The sequence below is a fragment of the Coenobita brevimanus genome, chromosome 2 (genome assembly GCF_032717465.1).
Source record: "Coenobita brevimanus isolate Jiangsu-jjx chromosome 2, ASM3271746v2, whole genome shotgun sequence".
NCBI lineage: Eukaryota > Metazoa > Arthropoda > Malacostraca > Decapoda > Coenobitidae > Coenobita > Coenobita brevimanus.
In genome coordinates this window covers 39159208-39175137 of record NC_136955.1, presented here as the reverse complement: position 1 = coordinate 39175137, position 15930 = coordinate 39159208, and positions in this window count along the sequence as shown.

The following is a 15930-nucleotide window of genomic DNA, read 5'->3' as shown; positions in this document are numbered from 1 at the left end:
CTTCCTTTCACTCATCATCCCATTTCCTACTCCCATTATTCTATTTTTTGCCCATGTTATCCCGTTATACTCTGTCGTGTCTCTGTCCCTTACTTATTCTCAGTTTCCTCTCACCCATAATCTTTTCTCACGGTCATCCACACTCCCCTTTTCTTCTTTCACTCGCTTTCTCATTATACGCTCCCTCAACCTTTTCCTCTCCCTCTTATTTTCCCCCATCTCCTTGCCATTACTATTTTAACTTCACCTCAAGACTCTCCCCTCTGCCTCTCACTCATTCCCTGTTGCCCCTTCCCCTTCCAACCCTCTATCCCGGTAACATTCACCATCTCCACGATCTCTAGTCTTCCTCTCCCTTCCCAGACACTGACTAATCTAAATGTGAATGGTTCAATTAATTTAAATGCAAATCTCCAGGACTTGAGCGCAATTACCCTGAGAGGTAGTGAAAACGTGAAACTAATTTTACTGTTATTGCCTGTTCATCGCCAAGCTATCCACTTCTATATTTTAGCTACAGTAAGTCATTTCATTCGGGTTTGAGGAAACATCTCAAAATGACACAATTAACACAGCGAAAATATTATAAGAGTATAAGTACATTGAAGGCCTCAGTGATGCGTGCATACATGTAGGATGAATTTTTGAAGGTCACTCATGTGATAGTTCTGTGTTAGGGTGTTCTTTTTCATGTTTCAGACCTTAACCAGTCCAATCTGTAACAGTGAGAAACGATGATGATCATGATGATGATGATAATGAAAATGGTGGTGGTGGTGCTGGTGCTGGTGTACGTGTGTATGTATGCGTATATATTATCTCTCTCTCTCTCTCTCTCTCTCTCTCTCTCTCTCTCTCTCTCTCTCTCTCTCTCTCTCTCTCTCAGTCGTCCACAGATATTATTCACAATAATTGTTTGTTACTTCACCATTGTGTATTTCACTAATGTTTGTAGCTTAACTAATGTCAGTGAAAGTTACTTGCAGTTCCTTTATTTCATAACATTTTCTCAAAAGCTAAAAGAAAAAATCTGTAACTAGAGGAGCATTTAGTGGTGCGCATCTCTCCGACAAGGGCGACGTAATTTCTAACCCACTCCTCATAATGGGTTAGGGTTTCTCATCATTGATTAGAGTTTCGAAAATTCTGTAATACGATCCGGATCGGTCCCAAAAGCTAACTGATTGTTCCCTGGGACATGGGCTATCTACCCACCAAATTTGGTCCAAATCTCCCTCTTAGTTTTTGAGCAATTCTGCTGACAGACAAACAAACAGGGGTGAAAACATACTCTCCTTGTCGGAGAGAATTAACACAAATTGTAATAAAATGGCGTCTCCAAGTTGAAGCTTTTCAAGTATTCAGTAATGCTATCAGAATGTTGTTGTTGAAGATTTACTCCTCGTCAAGAGGGGACCGGCCCTTCTATATAGCCCAGTCAGTGTTTTAATGTTGAACACCATCAGGAATAAAGTAGTATATTTATAATACGTTTGCTAGTGACATATGATTTTTATTGGCATACTGAACAGCTTTCAGTGTGTGTGCTACAGAAATATACATTACCCCTTCATTATGATTACATGTATAAATTTTTTGTGGTATTCCAAATCTATTATATTGAGTTTAGAAGCAACTTCACATGCTGAACTGGATATATACATTCGGATAAGGGTCCCTCTTTCACTGTTAAATTCTACCCTCATGGAGATCATAAGTAATTGTTTCGAGATCTATCGTATTTGCTGCCAAGAGTATTAGCTGGATGCTACAAATATCTGCAACAATTTAGCTAAGATCAGTAGTTGGATTTATAATTATTTCGGTGAAGTTTGTTTTCCTGTCACAGCTCTAAGAGATTATTACGTTGGTAACAAACGACTTTTTTTTTTCTTTTTTTTTTTTTTGAGAAAGGTATGTAGCATCCAGCAATATACCGTCAACTGATTATATTCTTAATAATCCCTTGTATGTGATATCTACTTATTAACTCTTAACATAATTCCCCCAAATCTGGAAGGGACGATGACCGGGTAGTATGTATTGTTTATGGAGTGTGAGTGTATGGAAGATATAGTAGTTAGGACCCGTCCACACGAGCGGGCAGTGCCCGACGGGCAGATACCAAATCACATTCCAATTCACACATTTAGAAGGTGGCTGGCGGGCAAGAGCGTAGATCACGTCATAAGCAGGGAAACCACTGGCAAACAATCTATAACACCCTTGCCCGTCGTTGAGGCAACGCTTGCCGTGTGGACAACAAAATAAGTGTGCCCGGTAGTGACCAATGGCCAGAAACTGTTCGATCTGGTAACACTGTTAAAGCAGCGAGGGATAAACGCTCAGCGGGCAGTGCCCGTCAGGCATTGCCCGCTCGTGAGGACGGGGCCTTTAGTGTGTGTGGGAGGGGAGGCGAAGGCAGAGAGAGAGAGAGAGAGAGAGAGAGAGAGAGAGAGAGAATTTCTTCCGTGAGAGGATCTAGAACTGAGGTGTCACTATATATCAGGTGTTAAGTCAGACACCACTACAAACTTTTCTTCCTCTAATCTACCTCCGACACATCATTTCAGTCCGTTCTTTACTTCCATTAGCGATGCTGGGCAGAGGTTTTGTGGTCCTCCGCGCCTGTTTGTTTGTCTGTCCACGAAATATCTGAAAAAGGTACAGTTAAATTGCGATTAAATTTTGTGCAGGGGTAGCCCACTGGAGAAGAAAAAGCTGATTAGATATGGGCTGATCAGGACCCAGCTGCGGATTTTTTGTTTTTTGGTTAACATTGAGAAAAACTGATATGGTCATGCTTTTTGTCATGGCATATCCCGAAAACTACAGCCTGATTTTTAAAATTTTGGCATTGGCAGAGGTATGCGCTCTCTGTGTTGTCTACTTACTATAGCTCCTCACTTACCTTATTCTGGCTATGGAAAGACGATTTCATCAAACTATATGGAAGTTTCTTACCTGATTTTTATTATGGATAGACGATTTCATCCAGCTATAAGGAAATTTGCTGAAGAGGATAATTCTGGCGTCGTCCAAAATCCCACATCTTATTTCTAGCCAACCACTTTGAACACCTTAGCTGGAAAGTCTGTCCAACACACTACACCAGATGACACAATATTCCTATTACACTGTGCACAGTGAGGATACAAATGGTTTTAGGTAATAGTTGGTTTTTTATATCGTGCTAAATATGACAAAACGCTTTATATGAAATTGCTGTCAACACACACTTCCCGTATAAGACTAATGTCATCATCGGCAGAAGCCGAATGCAATGGCCTGTCTTATCTATCCATTCTGAGGTATCAATTTATAGGTTGCTTCATCCATCCTCACTTATCTGTGAAATTCAACTCTTCATTTTTGTCAGTCTCCATCTCAATGCATCTCTTGTTCTCCACACCGTTACATTGATTATTTACCAGTTAATGTATCTCCTTTTATGAAAGACATTACCTGCTCACGTCCATCTCTGTGTTATAATATTGTTAATAACATCCTCCTGCCCATACATCTGCCCTATCAAGTACAGCGTAATATTCTGCATAACATTATCAATTTATGTGCTATTAAACGCTTTATGTTCGACTTTGTACACCTCTTTTTGTGGGGTCAGAAGCTGTTTCCACCGACCCCTTCACAGCCTGATGAGTCAGTAAAATTGTCTAAAAGTGTCAAGCGTAAAATCAAAAGTACGTCCCTGGATCGAAAGGACTAAAAATCTGCTAGATGACAATAGCGTTGCTGTAATGGCATTAATTAATTATTAAGTTGTTGTTCATTCCGATACAGTGTGCTGTTAGGAACGGAAGGATACAATTGAAAGAATCCCCTGTTGTCCAGTCCAGGTGACATACCACATATGTTGTTGCTGAGGTAAACGAGTACTCTTGGTAGTGGTCTCGCTATCGCACACGTTATCCTTAATTTACAGGTAATCTCTTGTATTCAGGAAGGGAGATGTTCAGGCTGAGAATCACCATTTCTCGCATTCTTGTCCCTTCAGAATTCATATTATAGTGCTCCAGATATTATATCCATCATAGTCCCCTTCAACCACCTCCATAACCAAATACTCCATCTCCCTCCACTTACCACCCCAACATTCCTCCCTCCATCCACCTACCACCCTACCACCTCCCCTCATTTCACTTCCTCATCCCATCACGACCTCTCCCTCCACTCCCCCACAAACCTCCTCCCACCCATCTCTCAAGCATACTGTCCCTCCACCAACTCGCAAATCTTTCCCTTGTATAACAGAAACAAGACAGAACACTGTTGGTGGAACTATGTTGGACAAAAAAGAAATCAAAATTACCAAACAACTTTGTTCAGTTTTGAAGACGTCCCAACCGTAAAGGGATTTGTGCATCTCTTTTGATTGCCGTTGTTGTTCATATTCGGTGTCCTTTGTCTACTGCTACTTTCCGTTGATCCTTTGTTCTTCCTTGCTAGCCATTATTCACTGACATGTGCCCGTAGCAGGCTGTCATTCCCTTCATATTCTTCCCTTTCTTTCTTGCGTTCTTCCACTGTGCCCTTTCGTTTTGCCACTTTGTGTCTCCTTTGTTCTTTTCTCTTTTCTCTATCCTTGTCCTTGTGCTACCATTGCCCATATTTAGTTACTGAACGAGATTTGTTGATAGATCCGTTTTAAACAAAGTCATCCAGTTCACGCCTTAATCATCTTTTTCCTAGAAACCCTTCCACGTATATTTATCTACAATAATTCTTTGGGGCATTTCTATAGACAGCTTAATGTCACTTTCATGCAACTTAGCATTTTCCAAACTTTATATTCGACAACATTTAAGTTACCATTACTGTCCAACAAAACTCTTCTTGTCCCTTTAGTTCTATGGTAGCTTTATTCCAGCGGATCTCTGAATCATCTTCATTTGTACTTTTTCAGTCATCATCATATATAGCGAAATACATACGGTAACTTTCATTTCATCCTTTTTCCAAGCATCATCTTCCACAGTTTTCGGCCATCTTCATCGACCTGCTTCTTCAGGCACCTTCGACCGACACAACTTTTTGGTCAGCGATATGAAACCATGTCACTAATATTATCCAGCACAGCACTCCGCCTATGTTACTTTGGGGCATCTTCATCACACAGAGTATATACATACATACATACACACATAGTCTCTGTCTGTCTGTCTCTCTCTCTCTCTCTCTCTCTCTCTCTCTCTCTCAACAGTGTATATATATATATATATATATATATATATATATATATATGTATATATATATATATATATATATATATATATATATATATATATATATATATATGTATTATTGTTATGGGCGTGTATATTACAGTGCACGTTTAGCCCACAATCACCAAAAGGGATTAGATAAAGCTTAGAAACTAACTTAACTTTACTGTACACTATAACATACACAACCAAAGAAGAAACCCTTTGGGGCTAAGATGTGAATGAATGTGTTTGAATGGATAGTAAATGGAGAGTGTGTTGTCCTGTCTCGGCTACCTCCCTTTCCTTGGGGGAAGCAGCCTAGGTATATAGATAGATAGATAGACAGAATTCAAATATAAAACTAGTTATTTCTTACTTAACCAGAATACACTCAGTGGAGGCTAAGTACTCACAAAGCTCGAGGAAACGTGGAGACTTCAGTGAAATAATCCAGATATAAATCACACACTGGTGTAAATGAAGGAGTGAACCAAAACTGGGAAATGGTGCACAAACAGTGTGTTTTGTAATCAAAGTCACGTATTGAGTAGTGTTGGAGAAAAGTGCAACACAAAGTGACAAAAGTGTAACGTGAGAGTAAATATGAACAAATGTGTACAAATGACAAAATGTGTACAGGGATGTGTGTACAAAATGAGACAAAAATGTGTCTCTTCACATTTTCCTTGAGTTTATAAAAGCAGACTTACTCCGCCTCTCTCAGCTAATTAACCACTAGGCTGTCTTAAGAATAATATCCTGCCACACAGCAACTATAGAGGCATCTGCTACCAATGGGGGCTTCTTACACTCCACATAGAACCAATTGCGTGCCATCAAGAACGTGACGAAAGTGCCATTTAGGCTTCTAATTGGCAAACATCCCTACTTTGCTCCTCCCACATTATGTCACACCCAGTATTTCAAGGACAAGAGGGATTTTCTGAGTAATTTGTGAGAAAACATCTGGTGTGTTATCAGTCCAGAAGGCAAAGTTGACCGCTGGGTAAGTACACGTGGGGACTAGGGTTACCTCTTACAGCCTGCAAAACTGATAAGGAAAAGATTTACTGTTCTTGACGGCTCGCCTGTCTTCTTACGTTATCACTTATTTTATATTTCACGCATTCGCTACTGGGGTTAACTATGCCAGTAACATCTCCCTTCCTGAGAGAAGAAACTTCCCAAGGGGGAAATTTCTGGGTACTGTACAATCTAAGTTCTGGACAGGTAATCTGCTAAAACATTAGTAACACCTTTTACATGTCTGACATCAAGGGAGTATTCTTGCAAAAATAGGGCCCAGCGGGTCAATCTAAGATTTTTGTCCTTAAATTGGGACAAAAATTTCAGAGGATGGTGATCAGTGTACACTACAAAATCACCTGACCCTGGACCAACATACACTGAGAAGTGTTGAAGGGCAAGTATGAGTGCAAGGAGTTCTTGCTCAATAGTTGAATAATATCTCTGGACCTTATTGAACTTTTTGCTAAAATAGCAAACAGGCATCTGCCTATTGCGTCCACACAATCATCTACTCTAGGAAGTGGGTATCAGTCTTGGTAAGGAAGTTGATTTTACGATAATCAATACAAAAGCAATGTGATCCATCAGGTTTTGGAACCAATATGACCGGGGAGCACCACTCACTTTGACAGGACTTGATTAACCCCTGCTGCAACATGTAGTTCAGTTCCTCTTGAATGATGGTCTGCTTCTGAGGACTAGCCCGGTAGGGGGACTGCTTTACAGGGCTGGCATCTCCAACGTCTACGTCATGCTGTGCCACTTCCGTCCATCCTGGGGTGTCCCAGAAGACATCAGGGAACTTCCTGAGCAGGGCAACAAGCTCGGCACACTACTCTGCAGTCAAGTGGGAGAGTTTATCAGTCAGTGTACTCCAAGCTTCCTGGTTTTCTCTCCAACTGGTCGTCTGGTCCAAAGTCAAAGGGCAAACTTGCCAAACGAAAGAAATAATATCATACAAGATAACTAAACTGCACTCAATTGCCACAAATAATAATAATAATAATAAAAATAATAATAATACAGTAATAATAATAATACTCGCGATAGGATGCTGATATGAAGTGAAAAAGATGTACAGAAATTATATACAACACACAAAACTGCCTCTCCTCCCTCTCTTCTCTACACAAACACACCCTCTCTCGACGTCAACTCCCAAATAACTGTCACCATCCAAAAATCTCCCCTTATATAACCTCGGGCTGCATGCACACGTGAACAGGCAGCCGTAGCAGACGGGAACTATACACAAAGGAGCTAAGCAACCCCATTCCTGCCCCCATACTCTAAGTATTACAAATATTTCTGGCAAATACAAACTCTTACATCACGCCAGCCCATGCTCCATCAAAGACTATTATTAAAAATAATTTTAGTCACAACCCGTGTCGAGAGAAAGCAAACAAAATTAACTGAGACTTTATAAATGCAGAAGCAACGAAGACAAAAAATGTACACACACACACACACACACACACCCTGGTAACACACGCACTGTACATAATATACAGAAAACATATAAAATCCCACACACTTAACATGCCCACACCTAAGAAAGAATTTTCCCTTAGAAAAATTCTTTTTTATGAACGTGACAAACAATCAGCGATGACATTGTCAGCACCCTTAATATGTCTAACATCTACATGAAACTGCTGAAGGAACAAACTCCAACGTGTCAATCGCTGATTCTTCATCTTCAAATTATTCAGAAATTTGAGTGGGTGATGGTCACTATATACAATAACAGTAGGTCCAAATGCAGGGACATACACAGAAAAGTGCTGCAGGGCGAGGATCAGGGCCAATAGTTCTTTTTCGATAACAGAATAATTACTCTGAGGAACAGAAAACTTCTTTTTGAAATAACAAACAGGATGCTCTACGCCATGATCGTCGTCCTGCATTAACACAGCTCCAGCACCCACATTACTAGCATCTACAGCAAGTTTGAATGTCTTATAAAAGTTTGGTGCAACCATAACTGGGTAAAATCATAAAACCACCTTAGCTTCATCAAAACTATTCTGACACTCATCAGTCCAGACATATTTTCTATCCTTCCTAAGCAGTTCAGTAAGAGGGGCCACTATAGTTGCAAAGTTCTTAAAAAAAAAACTACAGTAATAACCAATACTGCCGAGGAATCTCTGAAGCTCGCGCCTGTTTTGTGGTGCCTGAAGATTCTTTATTGCCTGCACCTTAGAGTCAGGGGATGTACACAACCATGACCAACCATATAACCAAGGTATTGAACTTGTGCACAGATAAACTCGCACTTCTTTAAATTCACTACAAGGCGAGCCTCGGAAAGCCTGGACAGCAAAACACCTAGTTCTCTTAAGTGGCTTTCCCAATCATCGATAAATACTACTACATCAACCAAGTATACCACACAATGCTTCATACACGGACAACCATGTTCATTAATCGCTGGAACATTGCTGGGGGTTTTTTCCTACCATAAGGCATCACATTACATTGATATGTTTGTCCGTCTGCCACAAAATATGAGACTTCCTTAGCCCGTTCGGTCAGTGGCACCTACCAGAAGTCTTTCTGGAGATCTAACTTGGTGATATAACTAGATGAGCTGATGTGATCAACGCAGTCCTTAGGCTGGGGCAATGGGTATTTATCAGTCTTGGTTAGCGCATTCACCCATCTGTAGCCTATACAAAATCTTGCAGTGCCGTCTGGTTTAGGTTGCAAAGTCACAGGGGAACTCCAGGGACTAACACAGGGGGATATAAGCCAATGGTCCAACATATAATTGAGCTCCTGACACAGCACGCCAACATGCTGAAGACTGACTCGATAAGGGGGCAACTTCAAAGGAACAGCATCACCCACATCCACGTCGTGCTGAATCCAATCAGTCTTCCCAGGGGTACTGCTGAATACTTCCTTGTAAGGCGACAAAAAGGCAACCAACTGAGGTGCTTGGTCCCGAGGTACATGTGGTAACTTGGAGTTGAGAGTGGACTCTGCCTCATCATTCTTCACCCAGCTACAACCTGGAAACTCACAGTCCATCTCAAACAAGCTGCTATCAGCACCCTCCTCAGCAAAAGCAGCAGTAGCGGAGACAAGGTGTATGGGAACTGGAGAATCTGGTGCATGATGGTATGGCTTCAGCATGATCACATGGCACAGTTGGTGCTTCTTCCTTTTGTCGGGGGTCTCCACCGGGTAGTCAGTGTCTCCAATACTCCACACTACAGGGTAAGGACCACTAAACTTAGCAGCCAGCAGCTGACCTTGCAGTGGCAGTAACACCAAAACCTCGTCGCCGACCTTAAACTCCCTCAGCCTGGCCTTTTGATTGTACCACACTTTCATGTTATCTTAGCTTGCTTGAGATTTTCCTGGGCCAGCTCTAGAGTCTCACTCATATGGGTCTCGAAGTCCTGGACATAACGGAGTAAGCTCTTGCTCTCAGCGAGGTTACTGCTCCAAGTCTCCTTAACCAAGCTCAGGGGACCCCGAACTCGATGGGCAAACACGATTTCGTTAGGAGAGAAACCCAAACTCTCCTGGGGGGACTTCCGTCGTAGCGAACAGGAGGAATGGCACACCACAGTCCCAGTCCTTAGAGTGCTCCAGAGAGTACTTGCAGAGCATATTCTTGAGAGTCTGGTGGTAACGCTCCAAGGCACCTTGTGTCTCTGGATAATAGACACTGCTTTCGATGTGTGTGGTGCCAAGTTGAGCCAATGACTGCTGGAAGATGTTGGAAAGGAAAGTAGACCCTCTATCTGACTGAACCTCATGGGGCAAACCAAACTTTGTAAAGAAATCTACCAAAACTCTAACCACTGACTTTGCTTTAACTGATCGTAAAGATATTGCCTCAGGGCACCTCGTGGAGGGGTCAATGCTAGTGAGCAAACACGAGTTACCACTAGAAGTTGGGGGCAAGGGTCCCACCACATCAATATTTAACCAGGAATAAGGGGGATCAATGGCAGGAATGGGAGCAAGGGGGGCCTTAAAGACAGACTGATTCAGCCTACCCACTACTTGACAGGTATGACAATGTTTGACAAACTTAGCTACCTCTGCTGCTATGCAGGGCTAGTAGAATTCTGCACACAACCTCTCCATGGTCTTCCTTACACCCCTATGACCTGCAAATGGAGTAGAATGGGCCAATTGAATTAACTCCTGCCTGCACGCATTAGGTACTACAATCTGATGCTAGTCCCACATCCGATCATCTACATTCACATGTGGAGGTCTCCACCATCTCCACCAAATCTCATCTTTCACATAAAAACATCCACCCTTCTCCTGCTCAAAATCATCCACTGCACACATCTTTAACCTCTGAATCTCCTGAGCTCCAGACTGCAACTCCTCTAACTTCTCAGTGTCCACCTCCTCCAATGGAACAGGTGGAACATTTTCCAAAGAACCCATAAATGTATCTGCCAAAGATATCTCATCGTCTGATTGTTTCGTGCCCTTAGACGTAGGACTAACTGTTACCTCCAGTATGGTGACGCTGGGCACACTATAAGCTACCTTCTCCTGTCGACTCCTCTCTGCACGTGACATGGACCTAGTCACTGCACAAACTGGGAATACCTCTGCATCACTGGGTTCAACCTGCCAGGGAACTTCGGGTACTGGCACTTCTGACAAAACTGGAGTGGTGATCTCCTCACCTCTCACTAAGTCATTCCCAAGTATTAAATCAACACCCAATCATGCCGATCCATCAAACACCTGACATTTAACCTCACAAGAAACTTGCGGCAGAGTCTTTGCACCTGTTTCTCCCTTAATCAGCACAAACTCTCCTCCTGCAACATCAAAAACTTCATTATTTGGCCTTACCCACAAAGAAATTGTAGAACAAGTGTCACGAAGAACGCGTACCGGATGCTGCACGCCATTCTCCTTCACCAAACCAGAATACAGGTAGGGAGCATATGAAAAAGCAGGGGCAACATTGCTTGTCACCACCTGTACCACACCTCCTGAAACAGTGGGCTCTGACAACTGTGGCCTTCTTCTTCCCACCTTCCGGAAGAACATCAACCCTAGATGGGGGTAAAAATTCAAATTTTCCCTGACTAACAACAGGGGAACCAACTGAAGGGGTAACCACGGGAGCTCCACGAGAAACAAAGCTCACTGACTTCACATCACCTGACTTTTGCCAACATCTATCTACGGGGTGACCTGGCTTCTTGTAATATGAACAAATAAATGGGTGGCGTGTAGGTTTTGGGGAAATGTGAGGTGTATCAGGTTTGGGTGTGGAGTAATTCGTGGAGCTGGGCTTCTGAGATGGTTGTTTGGAGAGCTGAGAGGGGTAACTCTTCTGAGGAACACTCCTAGGAACTTCCTTACCCTTATTCAAATTTTTAATCAATACATAATCATCTACATAAACTGTAGTCTCAGCAGCATTCTTAACTTTCTTATCAGAAAGATAAGTTCTTAAATCTGTATCAATCTTATCAAGGAAGTTCTCAAGGATAACAAGTTCCTTAAGCTTAACGTAAGATTCTGAGACATCTTCACTTCGCATCCATTGATTACATGCATCAGTCATCTGCCTACTGAACTCTACAAAAGTGTCATGAAGGCACTTCCTACAGTTCCTAAATTTCTGCCTGTAAGCTTCAGGTCTCATCTCATATGCACGCAGTATGGCTTTCTTTAACCCCTGAAGCGCGGGTCGTCGCGTTTGGCTCTCCTCTCACAAGCAGTTTATGCTAATAGGAAACGCTTGTTTCCCCAGTTGTCACACTAGCTTTTTTTCACACGGTTTGCCCCTGTTTAGCGTCAGTTTACCGCAGGCTTTCAAAGTGACATTATGGCGAGTTCTAGCTCTTCCGAGTCAGTGTGAGCGGCCGACATGAACGAGAATAAAGTGACGGGCGTAAGGCAGAATAAAAAGCATGCCGCGGTGATCTTTTGGGAAGTAATATGATTGAAAATAATGTAGTATACGTGTTTTTAGCTGTGAAAATGGAAATGTTTGTTGAGTGATGGGAAGACTGCTGCCGCGCTGCATGTCGGCCATACACTTCGTTGATTTTAGCCTTATTTTCAGTGCTTATTGTACAAATACGGATTCCAAACTACCTGTACATTGTAGTATAAAGCTTACTGTGACAGAATGAGGCTGTGGTAGAGGGGAAACCGGGTTGCTGGAGGTGTGAAAGTGAAGATTTTGTTACCCAAATTTGCAATTCTCCACAAGTCATTGGGTAGTCCATGAAGGCTCAACAACTATCTCTGGAGAAAGCTGAATGTAAGTACTATCTGCCATAAAAATTATAATATTCTAGGGTTAATCCCTGATTTTTGGGAAATATTTTCCTACAGGTACTCAGACCACGATACAACCCCGCCACACGGAGGGGGTTCGACTGTCGACGGCCGCGCTTTAGGGGTTAATACCTCAAATTCCTGTGAATCTTGGTGGCTAAGACCGTCATAGGCCTTCAACGCTTTACCTTTGGTTACTGTCTAAACTAGAGATGACCATCTGTCTCTGGGCCACTTGTTACCTCTAGCAATCTTCTCAGATCGGTCAAAGAACTCCAGAACAAAGCACTCATGGAATGGGGGAACTAATTTAGTGGGGTCAACTGCTCTAAATTCTGAAAAAGAATGGTGAAAATTAGTTGGGACACTCGGGCAATTCATACACATTTCATAGTCAAGCTTCATCTGCTCCAGTTTTATCTTCTCCTCCTGTGGTCTACTATTCTCCTCCTCCTTCTTCTCCCTCTGAAGCTGTAGTTTAAGCTGTAACGTCCTTTCTCTCCTTCTTCTCCCTCTGAAGGTGTAGTTTAAGCGGAAACGTCTTGTCTTTCCTTCTTCTCCCTCTGAAGCTGTAGTTGAAGCTGTAACAACCTATACTCATGATCACGCTTAGCCTGCTCTGCATCAACAGATTGTTTCTGCTGGACGACAGTGACCACAGCTAAACTATCATGGGATGAATGAACTGATCTAGAAAATGATTCAAGGTCTGGTATGGATCCAGGGACTTCATATGGGTCTGTGCCAAACAGTCAGTGGCAGATTAACCCGTCACGTCCCGACCACCTTCGCACCTCCGACACCCCCCAGTCCCGACCATTTTTGGAAATTTTTTTTTTTTGGCTAAAACGTCCGCTTTTGGTGAGAAACATCGAAAATTCATAGAGAAATCGCTCACCTGAGGTTTAAAATACTCAATACAGATAAGAGTACCTCCTTACCTTACAGGGTTTTCTATCAGGCTGGCTGCAAAGAAAACGAGTTCTATGGGAGGATAACTATTCCATACCACTCCTAAACGGTATTTATTTATTTATTTGGTACGAATTTGTATGTAGTATGAGAGTATATTCGTTTTCAAACAGTAATATAGGCATTATAAGCATTGTTTCACTCACTAACTCATCACCATTCCTGACCTTCTTTTGCCACATTACCTGATCATCATTTCTGACTGTTTCTTCCTCCTCTAATGCTATGTAATCTTTGTCCTCCACATTGTCATCGATTGGGGAATCACTCTGGCCCTGAATGTCTTCATTAGCCAGGTCACTGGTAACAGATGAATTGCCGAGACAATGGCGTGCGGGGGGGGGGGAGTTTATGCTGTGTAAGGCATTGTCCCTGCTTGGCATCTTGTAGAGGAATAGAGGAAGGAGTCCCGTGTATACGTATGAAAAATCACACGCGAAAATTGAAAATTGTGCAAATTAGGGACCTTGCAATTGCAAAACGTACCAGTACATCGACAGGACTGGCAAATGCAAAATGTTGCAACGTACCCATACGTCGACAGGACGTCTCGGGTTAAGGTAGTTAACGGGAAGGCATTACTTGACTCACTCTGAATATCAAGGGCTTGGGCAACTAAGGCTAACTCCTGTCTCTGCAACCTTCTAACCTTATCCTCCGTTGGTCGTGAGTTAATATAGTCAAATGCATCTTGTTGGCTCACAATATGTAGGGGCACCACAGTAATATCACTAGCTTTAACCTCCATAATGACACACTACAATGACACAATAATAATCAAAATATCAGGTTATTATCCTGGCGAGGTAAAGCCAATTTATATGTTACGAGATGGGAGTAGGCAACACAAGATAACAATCTGACTGCGTAAAAACTGAGAAAAACAAAGTGAAAAGGGTAATAACCAAATGATAAAGTGATGAAAAACAAACTAACTCCAATCTCGCAACACAGGTCCGAAAGTAAATTAAATTAGCTGACATTAGCAAAGGCAAAATAAACACTATGAAAAATATACGTTATATAATACAAGCTAATAATATTTACAATATTTACAATGAGATAATGAAAAACACAAAAGAATGAGGGGAAAAAAATCGACCTGATAATACCATGAAAAACACACTAAACTCTGAGAACAAACTTGCCAAATGAAAGAAATAAAATCATACAAAAAGATAACTAAACTACACTCAAATCCCACAAATGATAATAATAATAATAATACAGTAATATAATACTTGCAATAGGATGCTGATACGAAGTGAAAAAGATGTACAGAAATTATATACAACACAAAACTGCCTCTCCCCCCTCTCTTCTCCACGCAAACACACCCTCTCTCGACGTCAATCCACAAATAACTGTCACCATCCAAAGTTCTCCCCTTATATAACCTCGGGCTGCATGCACGCATGAACAGGCAGCCAGAGCAGACAGGAACTATAACCAAGGAGTTAAGCAACCCCATTCCTCACCCCATACTCGAAGTATTATAAATATTGCTGGTGAATACAAACTCTTACGTCGTGCCAGCCCAGGCTTCATCAAAGACTAATATTTATAATAATTTTAGTCACACCGCACATCGAAAGCAAACAAAATTAACTAAGACTTTATAAGTAAGGAAGCAACGAAGACAAAAACATGTACACACACAGACCCTGGTAACATGCACACACTATAAATATTTTTTTTTTTTTTTTTTTTTTTTACGTGTCCGACTCTGGGCAAAGGCTCAAGGCCTATTTCTTGGGGGCAGTGGCCCATCCCAAGGCCCAGTAGTCCTCCTACACCTCCACATGTCACCACTTCGGCGCTAACACCCACCGTCCATATTGAATACATGCTAGGGCTGTCTCATACAGGACTGGTGTACTCGTATTAGCGGGGGTACTTTTATGACATGTCGGCGGGTCATCTGGTAGATCAGGAAAGTCTGCTTGTTAGGAAATTCAAATCCTTAAACTGTTCCCTGCCCCAGCCGGGATTCGATCCTGGGTCCATTAGGCCTGCAAGCCGCCTCTCTACCGATTCAGCCACGCCTCCCCCAAAATACAGAAAACATACAAATTCCCACACACGTAACAATATACATATATATTACAAAGATGTGTATGCATCAAAGACAGTAACAAACATTTCAGTTGGCACAAGTGAAATGTCTGCAGTAATACCAATGTAAATATTTCTCTTAAATATGAAAAGAGGGAAGGATCATGGAGAAGATGGAAAAGTAGCAGACTTACTGTTGGATGCAGGAGTAGAAGTGTAAAACAGGCTTGCTCACTTATTCACTTAATGTATAAAGGTTAAGAAAATTCCCAAAACATGGTGTAATGCAATAGTTATTAAACTTTACAAAAAAGGTGACTCAAAAATCTTAGTAACTAACACCCTATTAACTTATAAT